A 13,723-nucleotide genomic window follows, 5' to 3' on the forward strand; every position below is an offset into this window, starting at 1 on the left:
GGAAGTCAATCCCCGAGATTAAATAAATCGTAATCCGATATAAGTTTTCCCCGTCTTATGAAACAGAACCTATCAAATATCGGTCGCCGCGAGCCATCAGGCATGATTAGTGTAACTAATCCGTATGTATTCATATGATATCGTTTCCAATATCCAGTGATAGGTGTGATGGTTATAATGTTTATACTTAACTGGCTTAATTGACAGGGGAGTTGGCCCCTATTTGAGTTTGATTCGCTCTAAGACTTCTGATTTCATTTCCACGATGCTGGATCGGGTAATTTTCCCCGGGAGGCTTTTTTTCTCTCCTCGGGTCGGTGTTTTCTCCATTTAGTGACGCATCGTCAGCGAAGATGAAGATACAAAGCCGATTACGCCTACTTATACACGCGGCGTTGGGTTTAACAGGACGAATTATACACTAAATCCGCGAAATAGTTCGCGAGGGGCTTTCTCTATTTTGCAGCATTTGGAATATAGTAAACGCTGTCACTGTCCTGGCTGAAAATTCAAATCTGCTGATATTCGAGACTGAGGACCAGACCACTTTGCTTTACAATCTTGCTCTTTTGAACAATCATTTCTGGTATTACAGAAATGGTCATGACCCTTCCCCTAGCTCAGCTTTTTGACCCGCTAGATATTCCTAATGGGTCGGTATGTTCGCGTCTACTTGGCTCTGTCACCCCTCTCTGGAAACATTTGCATATCAGGCGTCGTGTTACGCTCGGCTTGGCTGATAAGTGCTCATTTGGGAACCAATGGAACGAAGATCTAACATTTTGTCACTTGAATATCAAAGACTGCTGTATAATATACAAACACGAGACAATAAGCCAATCTGATCAGAACACAAACGCTGTCCGTCTGTCTGTCTGTCTGTCTGTCTGCCTGTCTATGTATCTATCTATCTATCTATCTATCTATCTATCTATCTATCTATCTATCTATCTATCTATCTATCTATCTATCTATCTATCTATCTATCTATCTATCTCTCTATCTATCTATCTCTCTCTCTATCTATCTATCTATCTATCTCAAAAACTTATATAGCGCCTAATATCCAAAGTTGTATAATGCTTGGTGGCGCTCAAAGCTAGTAAAACTTCCCAACTTTCTAAATTTCCTCGCGAAATCATTGTGCCTTGTTTAGATTTGCAAAGTCACTGCCTGCCCGATGCCAGGTCACCCCGATCGCCAAAATTACATCCACGCTTTCATATCCTTTCGCGGGTACCACGAGTAATATCGAGGGGATTGGAAAGAGGTATCAGTTCCCTTCGCTTCACTTATACAATACTGAAGACATCTTGTTACAACGCCTGGAGCCACATCATAGTTTTTTTAATGAAGTATTCTTTGAATTGTCGAAGGCATTGATTTCCTAATCATCGATTTTCTCTCTAAGAAATAAAACGCCACTAACGTTCGTGTACGTTATAGGCAAATAGATTCAGCTATAGGCCCACATTCTGAGCTCTGTGTTGACAATTAAAAATACAACAATTGACGCCCGCTTATTGTTTTCAAAACATTAAAACAATGCAGGATGAAATGACAGTGCGGATTTGGCAGATTTTGAGTTACAAAATCGTTGATTACACAACTCCAATCTTTCAACTCGCTCAGCGCAAAATGACGTTAAGCTGGAGAAATTAATGATGCTCGCCAACCCGATCTTTCTAATTTGAATCGGGACAATTAAAGGTAGTAATTATATGGAGATAAAGGAAACCTAATCGCAAATTAATTCAGTCACCGCCTTTTATGAAAGTGTCGTAGCCATTGTATCAGAAACGCCTATTTCATCAAATCAGTGCTTGCTGCAGGTAGAACGCAAAGTATTTTAAATGCATATTGAGTGTTGTTACGTCGATTGGGTACAAGCTTTACAAAGAGTGAAAATGCAATATTGCTCAATACAAAAAAAGCATTGATTGACATGTACATGTTACTATTCAAAGATTAGAAAGAGAGTGAGGGGGAGGGGGGCTTTAGAGCCAGGGTTTTATAATCAAATTATCGTGGAACAGACGCAATATTGACGTTAACTAAGGCTGAGATGGCAGCATTATTGTTGACGGGTTGGGGGAGTACGTTATATCAGCGTACCCTGCCATAGTTTTGCTAGATGTATACAGATCTCTCTGTCTCTCTGTATAGCAGTTCAGTCGATATTGTGAACAGCAACATCAACGTACGCGTCACGGTGATGATGTAAAACAGCCCGTCCCGGCAACATTTCTCTCTCACAGACGGCGGGGATTGATTCCCTCGCGTTAAAAGCGTTAAGAGTGCCCATGGGACAGACGTCCAGTCGTTCGGTTTCAAAGCCGTTCTGTTATTCGCAACGCGACCGCTTTTGTGGACTTACTTCGTAAACAGAAGAGAAAATGGAGTATTCATAGTTTCTTTTCTTCCTGGAAATGAAGTTTTAAATAATTCTCTCGAAATAACAGAGTGAATGAGTCTCATTTTAATATCAATTTACACGACAACTTCGTCGACAACTTTGTTCGTCAATGTACACGGCGACCCTAATTTTTCTTACGCGATTTAAAAGGCACTGGTCCAAAGTTCTTCGAGCCAAGTACGGATAAAAGTTCGCAGCTGTCACTGTCAATTAATATTTTACTCTAAAGTACAAATTCAGTTTACTTCATCATGGCGCTACCGCAGCCGAACATGCACAGGTGTTAAAGGTATACTGTCACCTGTTCCAATTTTGCCAGTTACCATGGAAAGAGAAAATCTAACCAATCACAGATTTTAGGCGGGTGGCCGCTTTTTAAAAACAGCGCCCTCACATGGTCATTTTGAATACCAGGGAACGCCCCTTTGACCATATATGGGCATATTTAGATTCGAGGTGACTGTATACCTTTTAATAGGAAGTTAATTGAAAGAGTATTTAAAAGCGGGGCTTTTTTCTTAAAAAAGATTGATTTTTTTCAAGAGGTCGGGCCAGACTCTGGGCGATTCATTTGACATTGCTGTTTTTCACTTAAATCATTTCTCTTCTCCTTGATATTTGGTGATAAAAAGAAATCACAGTTTGTCTTTAATGGTAATCGTCCACTTATTTTTAGACAATGATTAAACACTTCCACCCATCCCATGGCACTGCAAAAGCCAATTCACGCTAAAGTCAGACGTTAATACTGTCAATTCAAAAAATGTCTTCTTTTGGCGCCATTCTATGAACATTACTACCAAGCATGCAAGAACTTTCATCTACAGTGTGAAAATAATTAAAAGGCGTACGACATGTTTTTAAATAACCAGGTGTCATGGCAACGACAGGTATTTCCGATTACATCATTCGACGAGGTCAAGAGATTATCTCGAAATCAGAAAATCGTTTTGCTATCATACTTTTAGTATACAATACATCAATAATCTATAAAAAAATCCTTCTCAGGTTTCAACGTTAACGAACGTTCGTTCATTCATGCATACGACTTTGTATTTCGCTTCTTTCGAGTGCTAATTGCACACAATCACCCAAATTACTTTGTGTGACAGTCAATGCGAACGATTTCAAAGATTTTCGTAGACATTCCCATTGGTTCAGATGAACCAAATGTTCCACCGAAAAATGGTGGTAATTCGCATCATCTGATCGTAATTTCATTTCTGCGTTTTGGCTGTGAACACCGTAGTACGGAATAACCGCATAGTCAAATGTGCCAGTTGATAAAAAGTGTGCGAAACAGGAAATAGACGCGTTCGCTAGGCGTTTTACGGGGAAAATGAAAGTGATCGATTGGTAAGATTTTCATATTTGTTTCCCTTATCCAGCGCCCCTCCGAAGTGGTAAAATCATATCTGACAGAGCCCTTAAGACACCCCTCTCTAGAAATCGAAGTTATCAGTTAACCTCCCCACCTTAAATAGTGAGGTAATTTTCCTTATAATAGAAACGGACAGTATGCCATCAATTTGAATGCGCAGAAATAAATCAAAAATTGTTCTTTATTTAGAGTCCTATTAGACACTATTCGGCAGTAAACGACCTTTACTCATTTTCTCCAAAGAATTTCTTTGACAAAATCGCTGACAGTGACGCCAAAGTTTTGACGTGACGGTCACTGCACTATCGACATGAACTTTTTCATATTTTCAGAAGCCACACACTCGTTTCCACTGCTTAAACTTTTTTTTGTCGCGCACTTGTTAAATATGAAGTCATAATTACTAGCTGTACGTGTGCGGCTCGGCATTAGTCCGTCATATAATTGTAAATTTTCAAATTCAGACGCCAATACACTTCCATCATTTTTGTTTACAAGAGGAGAGCGAACCGTGCAATCAAAAAACTGCGGAGAAACACGTATACCCTCACTTTGCAAGAAGACATATTTTGGTTCATATGTGCATCGTCAACAACACACAAACTTCTTCGGTGGCCATTGTCCAAACCGTGCCGTTGCGAAATGAAAATTCGTTCGCACCACAATACTTTACCAAACAGGTACGACTACCTTGACAAACCTTTCAATGTATGAGCGAATGTATTGCAAATCAAATTTTACCAGCTTTTTCACATAAAAATTGTTTCTCCATTGCATGACACAAAAACAGGAAGAGCTTTCAGGGAAAAACACTTACTTTTCCTTCTTGGGCGGTCAAGATTTCTTTTTTCCCCTGCTTCTTATCCTTGAATTTCCTGTAGCTCGACCGGATGTATTAGAAGAGATGCTTAGAGGCGATGCAGCTCCGAGCACTATCGTTATACCAGCATTCGTCAGCTTGGAAGCTGACGGCCTATTTATGCAGTAATCGGGCAGCAGCAGCACTGCGGGCTCTCTTCAGATGCACGCACAAAACGCCTCGTCGAAACGGAAGCACGCAATAAAAAACCAAGAGCGTACCTCACTCTGCAGCCCTCGCCTTGATTAATAAATATGGCCAAATTTAAGGATGATTGCTGACGGCCTGTACAGGAGAACGAAGGTTGAGTAGGGTATCTCGTTGTCACCTTAATGTTGATAACTATATGGTATGATATTTGCGATTGTTCTTAATTGCATAGCGCATACAGATCTCGACGACTGCAAAATTGAAATGAGTCAAGCAATCCAGGGTCACGTGATCAATATTTACAGCTATGATGATAGCGATTAATATGCTGACGTGTCCATGGTGATTGGAAATGTGATCATGTCGGGCTTTTTATTTTTAATACCCCGATGTATCATTTTGCGACGAATTTCAATCATTGAGACTTGAAACCTGACAGGTAAAGGCGAAAACAAGAGTTTATGACAAATACTCAAAAAATAATAATTTTGACAATTTTACCAAGAAGTTAAATTACAATAAAAAGACTAGTAAGAAAGATGGGTGAAACGACCCCAGACCAATATGTCACACTTTATTTTCATGCATATTGATTCAGAAAGTTAGTAAGAATTTGACCAAAAAACTTGCGAATGGGCTGAAGATATGTACATATATACATATATGGCTGAAGATATATATATATATATATATATATATATATATATATATATATATATATATATATATATATATACACACAAGTATACAGATGGGAAATTACAGTGCTCGATGCTTAGAGCAGGGCATCACAAATAATAACATAAATTACTTCATGTACAGAGTGATAATGTCTGTTACTTAAGGTTTATGCACCCTGCAATCCTCAGACAGAACTAATTTAGTTCTGTTTGAGGATTGCAGGATGCATGAAACTTAAATAGTTGATACTTGTTATATATGTGTATATATATATATATATATATATATATATATATATATATATATATATATATATATATATATATAATTAAAGTTTTGGATTGAAAATTTATCCAGGTGGGTCATATTTTGTCACTGCCGCATGTCGTCATACCTCAGGTGTTAAGATATATACGTTTTGGTGTTCTATAACGAGGTCATAGGACGTGTTTGAAAGATACTTGTTATGGACCTTTTACAGGAGAAGTATATCAGAAGATCAGAATGATTCCAGTGTTGCGTTGTGCGTCATCATTCTCCCAGATGGATCATTTCTGTACGTATGAAATAGATGTCCGTAACACGACCCACAAATATTTCATTTGCATTTGCAAGGAAGATAAGTTCATAAAGACGTCTCTAGAGAATGTTTTAGTCAACACGGCTATCGGATCAAACCTCCATTTCAAACAGCACTTGACTTGGTATTTTAAACTTTCTCTGTGCTAGACAGACTTAGCGATTTATACATGTCGAACGGATATGTCGATTGACAGAATAGGGACATGCGAGAAGCTAGAGATAGATAGATAGATAGATAGATAGATAGATAGATAGATAGATAGATAGATAGATAGATAGATAGATAGATAGATAGATAGATAGACAGACGGACATAGATTAAAGGATAACAGAGAAAGCGAGAGCGAGAGAGAGAGAGAGAGAGAGAGAGAGAGAGAGAGAGAGAGAGAGAGAGAGAGAGAGAGAGAGAGAGAGAGAGAGAGAGAGAGAGAGAGAGAGAGAGAGAGAGCAGGAACACACGGATGGCAGAAACAGAGAGGCAGGCATGAAGGCAGAGATTGGGAGACTGGAATCGGAGCAGAGACAGGGCGGTTGATCCACTTCTTTCATTTCTTTCATTGCCCACAGAGTACAAACATCATTGTTCATGTCTTTTGCCATTTTGTTAGTCATAGTCATATATTTATGGATTTTGCTATGACGATGCATCTTCTCTGAAGGTTTCCAAACATTCGGCTTTCAGTGGCAACACCTGACTCTTTAGGCAGATCTTACTTTCCAATATCATTTTCATGAATATATCATGAATCTGAGGCTCTGGAAATGGCTTCGATGTTTCGAAGTGTAAAACGCATTTAAAAGGATAATGTTTCCAAAGAAGATAAAAATTACAGCTTCCGTTTGCAAGTAGTGGTGGTTGAAAAGAGGAAGAATGTATGTCACATAAAAATGTTCATACATGATAAACACACAGTGAAGATACGCAAGATCTATTTTTAGAGATTCAGTCTCATATACGACTGTTATATCCTCTAGGAGCTATTTGGTAAAATTGCACTCGTGACAGTGACGTGTACGACGCGCAGAACTGTTTAACGACGTTCTATTAATCTCGTTGGCGGAGGTTTAGTTTTCACACGTCCAGTCTGGGTGTGATGTGAACCGGTCGTGCGCAGTTTCATTCCATTTCAGCGTGACCTCTTAACAAATCTAGCTGACATAATAGCATCAACGATGTTACATTCCAAAAGACGTTGCTTCTAGCGCCTTTCCTGTGACGAATACATTCTCAAAATCGACCAGGAGCAAAATATTATATTGATAATAAATATCTTCGATCCGTGCGATAGTTTACAATGAAATCTCCAGAGCAATTGTTAGCTCGTCGGCGTATATTTATAGTATGCCCGCTTTCTATATTTGGAAGTCGGTTGGTTAGTCTAGTAAAATATCCTGTTTTTTTTCAGCTTCTCCTTAAAGTAACGTTGAATACAACTAACGTACTTTCTTTGGAAGCAATATTACTTATCAAAGATGACATAAAACCCCTTTGTACAATGCAGTTTCTAAAAAAAACAAAGAGAATTTAAAGTTTAGTATGGTAGCAGTAGTGTATTCGAAGGATGAAAAGGGTAAACTTCCAATTTTGGTATTAATGATAAGAATGAATTTCAGTCAAAAACTTATTTCATGAAATTAAGTATCTCATTTCATACTAGTATGAGTGCAAAAAATCGACAGTTTCGTTTTGCATCGTCTTTTCTCATTTTTAAATGGCAGGCGTCAAAAAAGTGATAAAGCGATAAAGCAAAATTGAAAGGACTCTTATTCAAAATGTAAGAATTTTCTTGCCAAACAAAATTGTCATTATGTTATAAAGTATTTTAAAATAATGTGAAAATTTCACCAAATTTGACCGAGCCTGAGTGGAGTTAATTTTTGAAATTTTGAACATGGAAGAAAAAAGCAGCTAGAAAATAGGGTGATTTGCATAAAATTTGCATAAATTTACACTCCTGTCTCACCAAACTAGAAACTGTTTGTCATACTAAAAGGTGAACCCTTCCAAATTTTAATTTTGGCTTGACAAATTAATGAAAATTGAATGAATCTTTGCGAAAAAGTGATATTGAGCAAAATAGGCTGCGTTATGTGCTACGCCACCTTATTTTAAGCGGTGTATTTTTCGAGATTCTTGTCTATATAGCGTTGAGAAAAATAAAACGGCGACTGTGCTTGACTGTCCACTTAAGATGCTGTGCGTCTCAGGGACAGATATACAGAGTCTGACGCTCGTATTTTTACAATCCTTTTATTCGTGTGTGGAGTCATTTTGAAGCCGGTGGAGCGATAGACGTGTTCAACCCTAGCGAAAATTGAAAAATCCATTTTCCTCACAGAGTTAACAGTGGCCATTTAGAATTTCAAATAACGGTAAATATTAGGTAATTCGCTTCTCTAATACCAAAGGTTGCACGGTGACCGCTTACTTTTATTGTTGGCAGTGAAAAAGATTGAAAGGTTCCTCGAGGAAAGATAGAGCAAAAGTTTAAATTTTTTCAGTATCGACTCAAAGGCGAGTTTTACACTTAACCACTTTCATGTTGAGATATATCCTGACAAATCCGAATGTCTTTCAACGGTATTCACAAAGTGCGGTCCCATTAACCAACATAATCTACAGCCACAACAAGATGGAGATAATTTCAAAACGCACGACAGCGGAAGGGAGGCCCATTTTAAGTACGTCTCCTCTCTACGTCTTCTCCATTTGAGATGGCTTATCGCCATAAGTCAGGCTGCGCCAAGCCGCGAGATGGAATTCCATCTCGGGTAGAGGCTGCGATCTACCACATTATTTTTAAGTCAGTCGTTAAGATTGCCCTGGTAAACGAAATCACCCCCACTTGCGCCAACTCGTTAAAGTTATAGTATTTCAACATCATCGACTATATTTTTCTCAATTTGTCTAATTCCAACAGTGTATTAATCTCGGTGCCCTATTTCATTTATTGCCACCTTGGGGCCCATATCTGTGTCAGTGCCTACTAGCCAGGTCTGTCACGCAACACTTCTGTCGCTCTCTGGTCTTTTATTGTATTTTTGTTCCTCCAGACGTGGCTTCCCGGCTATGCAGTGATGAATTACCCACCATAAAGAAAGCCACATAAGAGTCAATCATTTCTCGGAATAATGCCTGAGATAAAAGTCACTTCGCGATGATTTAGTGCACGAGCACGGCGCGTAATATTCCAAGGTAATAGTTTTAATGATATTTAACCGAAGGGGGAAAAGCATGGCGTATAATGTAACTTTGGTTATGTGTTTGTTTGTCTTCCTTTTGTGCGGAGCGATTCTTTGTTTTAATATTTCGACCGAGAGCATTTGCAGTATATATATATATATATATATATATATATATATATATATATATATATATATATATATATATATATATATATATATATATATATATACATATATATTCGTTCTCAATGTTTCTCTTCTGTACTATACACAGTCTAGCCTGCTCTCGATTAAGCCAAGCAACTAAGAAACTGTCAAAATAATGTTGCCTGATCCATATCCCATAAAAATTGTACTTGCCCTGGATTTTAGATGAAGTCAGTAATATTGACGTACAATATAGATTTTAAGGGCACCGCGTTTTTTCAAGTATCCCTTACTGACGAAACTTCGAAAATTACCACCGCCTGGGGGTGTGTATACATTAATGTGCTAATATATTGGTGTATGCCAGAGAGAGCAAGTGTGACCCGTCTGTTTTGTGATGTCAAAGGTTAATAACTCCTCCTCCGTAGGATGACGAGGGACTGGCCTTTTTCTTTCCGTTCTCTGTACAAATAGAAGTGCCTTTGATTCGTTTGTTGTGCCGTTTCCGCGAAGCCACGGTACCGGCGCACGTCGTTGTCTGTATCATGACTGAAATCGACTTAAGAGCGTAAACAAAGAAGACGCAAGCCCGGGTTGGAAATCGTGTAATACAATTTAAATATTGATGGTTAGGAAGCTTTTTCGAGGAAACCAGTCTCCAAATGTCACGGGCCTTCATCGTTAAATTTATCGTCTTCAGTCTCCACGTCGCCGCTCTCTAGACAATCTTTACAGTTTAGTAGGACGGGATAACGTAGTTCAAATCTTTTGATAGGCAAACGTATGATTGTTAAGCACATAATTATGATTAGACAGGACAATAAAAATGAATTTACTTATTTTAATTTTCTCGTTAACTGCGAGCTAGTACATATTATTTCAGCAAATGAACCGCCAACAATTAATGAAATTGTCAAAACCCAATTATGGTCTTTCGTCTTTATAAATATGTAGAGCAATTGAGGGAGAAAGACGGAAATTAAATATTTTCACCGTATTTGGTTACGTCTTTTGCACAGTGTCCTCCGGTGACGTTTTGATGATTTCTTAACTGGTGTGAAGCAAGTCGAACGAGACAATCTTATCCCGAGATTACAGACATGAACTTGCTCCGTTATCTGTATGCGAGCTTTTCGGCTGTTTTCAATATTCCAACACATTGAGAGACTTCACTTAAATGTGGGACACTCAATATTAAACAATATTAGGCGAAAACAACTGTTGCTCTAACTTGTCAAACAAAAGCGATGAAACACAATGGCCCGCATATATAAAAAGTAAACTCAGAGCTCGTTTCAATATCCTCTGTATTACCGACTGTCTTTTTCTCTCCGTTAATTGGATTTACAGCCCGATATTAACATACAAGCCAGTCCTCTATATATCGGAGCGCAAGCTTTACACAAGTTCACCGAACAGAAATCATGCGCGGCGTTATTGATATAAGCACACTCGGTTTTTTGCATCGCATCTTTGCGCTGTCTAAATACCAAACGTTCCCACGCCAAGCGACAATTGTCTCGCTTGCTCGGACCAATGCTTTCGGTTGACTTTCCCACCGAAAGACGTGCCAGCGTCCTCTTTTGAGCCGGAACTTGGTTTTTTGTACGCCGTAAATTTCAACCCCAGAAGCGTGGTCGGTCACGTCTCCGACCTTGATCCGTTGAATTACAAGCCAGAATACACGTAGGTATATGAAGTCTGACGCATTATATGGTAAATTTACTTTATAATGCGCCATAAATACATAATGAGGTGCGTTTTACGAGTTGAATTAACACGAATATATCCCATGAGCCCCCGTTCCTGAGAACAAGGTATATTTCCCCAACAATATACTCAGTTTTCTTTTACAATTTCATTTATAATTCATGCATCAGTATTTTGCACACAACATTTCAAAATATGGATATTTCTCATTCTTTCTATCCGTAACATACTTAATGTGAATGCCCCTATGCTAGATATTGAATCTAGGACCTTTACGAAGCTATCGATCAAAGCATAACAACCACTGTGTTAATTTTGCTCGCCTCTTTCTACGGGGCGTTCCGCGCAGAGCCTCTCTGGCCTTTTTGAGTGTAGCCTGACGGTGGCTACATGACAATCAGGGATGTGTGTCAACCCACCCACAAAGAAAAACTCTTTGATGTATGGAAGTTTCTCAGGCAAACGTGCGATTCGAACGCATGGATAAAGTGGGTTTCTGACTCATCATACGATAAGGTCTGCCGTTACTATTGCAATGACCGTTTAGGAGCGTATTAAATCAACTCCCAGTCGAACAGTCAGCGATGCCGACACGACAGAACACCATGCCTTGATAAAATGTTCAGAAATGAATTCGTTCAGGTCGTATCGTCTCCACTTAAAGAAATCCATAAAAGTTAACACACACATACAAGTTTCTATCTTTCTTTCTCTCTATCTCGGTGTCTCTGATTCTCTGTCTCGCTTTCTTTCTGTCTCTCTTTGTCTAGCTGTCTCTATATCTGTCTGTCTGTCTGTCTGTCTTCTCTGTCTGTCTCTGTGTCTCTGTCTGTCTGTCTGTCTGTCTGACAGTGTCTGCCTCTGTCTGTCTGTCTGTCTGTCTGTCTGTCTGTCTGTGTCTGTCTGTCTGTCTGTCTGTCTGTCTGTCTGTCTGTCTCTGTCTGTCTGTCTGTCTGTCTGTCTGTCTGACAGTGTCTGTCTGTCTCTCTCTCCTCTCTCTGTGCCTCTCTTTCTCTGTCTCTTTCTGCCAGTCTGTATCTCTGTCTGTCTCTCTATCTCTCTCTGTCTCTGTCTGTCTGTCTGTCTCTCTCTCTCTCTCTCTCTCTCTCTCTCTCTCTCTCTCTCTCTCTCTCTCTCTCTCTCTCTCTCTCTCTCTCTCTCTCTCTCTCTCTCTCTCTCCACCAAAATATATCACAATTCTGGATAAACTCAGTGTCTGATCGATCACTTCATTTTGAAACCTTACCGAGTAGACCCTGCTGAGTACATCATAACTACAAAGGCAATAACCTGTGAAGGACGTTGTTATCAGACGCAACGGAGGAACATAATCGATGCTTGACTAGTCTTATTAACTTGTAACCCGTTGATAATCCCGTCAAGATGTCATAAAGAGCGATTTGCTTAGATTATTTATTGGACCGAACCCTGGACGCGATGAGCTCCGACGTGTCAGCCAAAACGACACGATAAGCTGGGTGTTTCGGGGAAGAGATATATCGCTTTCTCGGAATGATCTTTGGCACACAGTATGAGAATCAGATAAGGAATATCTCACAGACACTTTGGGGATGTGTATGAATCCAACACGTGTACGACGCCAAAGTCATCCAACCTGTGTGCGTCAATGCAGCGTCTCTTCGTTAAGACAATCGACATGATATTGATTCTCAGACACAGTGCATATGTACGTCTGCCCATCGACCGCCACAACATTAATATAAACACTCTCAAAATCATTTTATTTTCTTTGTTACCTTTACCATGACAACATGACCTGATTCATTGACAAAACCTGAGTAAAATTGAAAAAAATCACCGATCAATTTTTAGTGCATCTATTCACCACCTCCTCAACGCTGGCCCACTTTTCGTTTTGTTTGTGATTCTGTCTATCTCTTAAAGACATTATCATTTGTTCGAGTACAATCGGACAGAATTCAGTGTAAACTATCAGCAAAAGCTACATCAGATCGAATCCAGAGCAAATATGACGTCAGTGCTCGGTTTACACGAAACATTTCCACTTATTGTTCAGCAATATTCAATATTCAAAAATAATTCACACATCCATCTTCCTGTAAAGGCCGCCGAACAGTCTAAACTTGTGAATATATCATGAACAGAAAAGCTATCTGCTACCTGGGTTAAAAATAACACTTAGAATTGCTCTACCTTAAATAGAGAGGTCAGTTTTACTAACATCGCTAATCGATCATTTAGTATCAAAAATACAAAAGTTAAGAGACCACTCTTTTGAATAACTTTTCAAGTTTATTAAACAACATCGTCACAGCAATGGAAGAAAAATAAATTCTTTGAGCTTACATCCAAGGTAAGGCTGCAGGCTGACTTTGTTAATTTTGTTCATAATATTCGTTTAATATAATATGATAAGTTTCAGATATGATAAAGTTAATATGTTAACGCTTGTCCTTTACATCAATTCAAGATACTATTCTGATCATAATTGGCGCAAAGGGATTTCGAAAACTGTCTGCCAAAACCCAGATTCAATGTACCGATAGATATCCGAAAATGCCCGCGCCCTAAGTGTATTCCTGTGCAGTTTATCCGCACTACCGTCGATAGCAAAGCAATATTCGAACTC

The 13,723-nt window shown here is 39.0% G+C and overlaps 1 protein-coding gene across 1 annotated transcript in view; it reads right to left on the minus strand.

Annotated features, from left to right (window-relative positions):
• LOC139120082 (uncharacterized) overlaps positions 1-5,088 on the minus strand; it is a 79,288-nt gene extending 74,200 nt beyond the window's left edge. Inside the window, exon 1 of the mRNA XM_070684161.1 lies at positions 4,615-5,088. The gene's annotated coding sequence lies outside the window, so the exon portion shown is untranslated. The remainder of the gene's footprint in view (positions 1-4,614) is intronic.
• Positions 5,089-13,723: the final 8,635 nt, after the last annotated feature.

This window comes from Ptychodera flava, chromosome 20, assembly GCF_041260155.1.
Source record: "Ptychodera flava strain L36383 chromosome 20, AS_Pfla_20210202, whole genome shotgun sequence".
Taxonomy (NCBI): domain Eukaryota; kingdom Metazoa; phylum Hemichordata; class Enteropneusta; family Ptychoderidae; genus Ptychodera; species Ptychodera flava.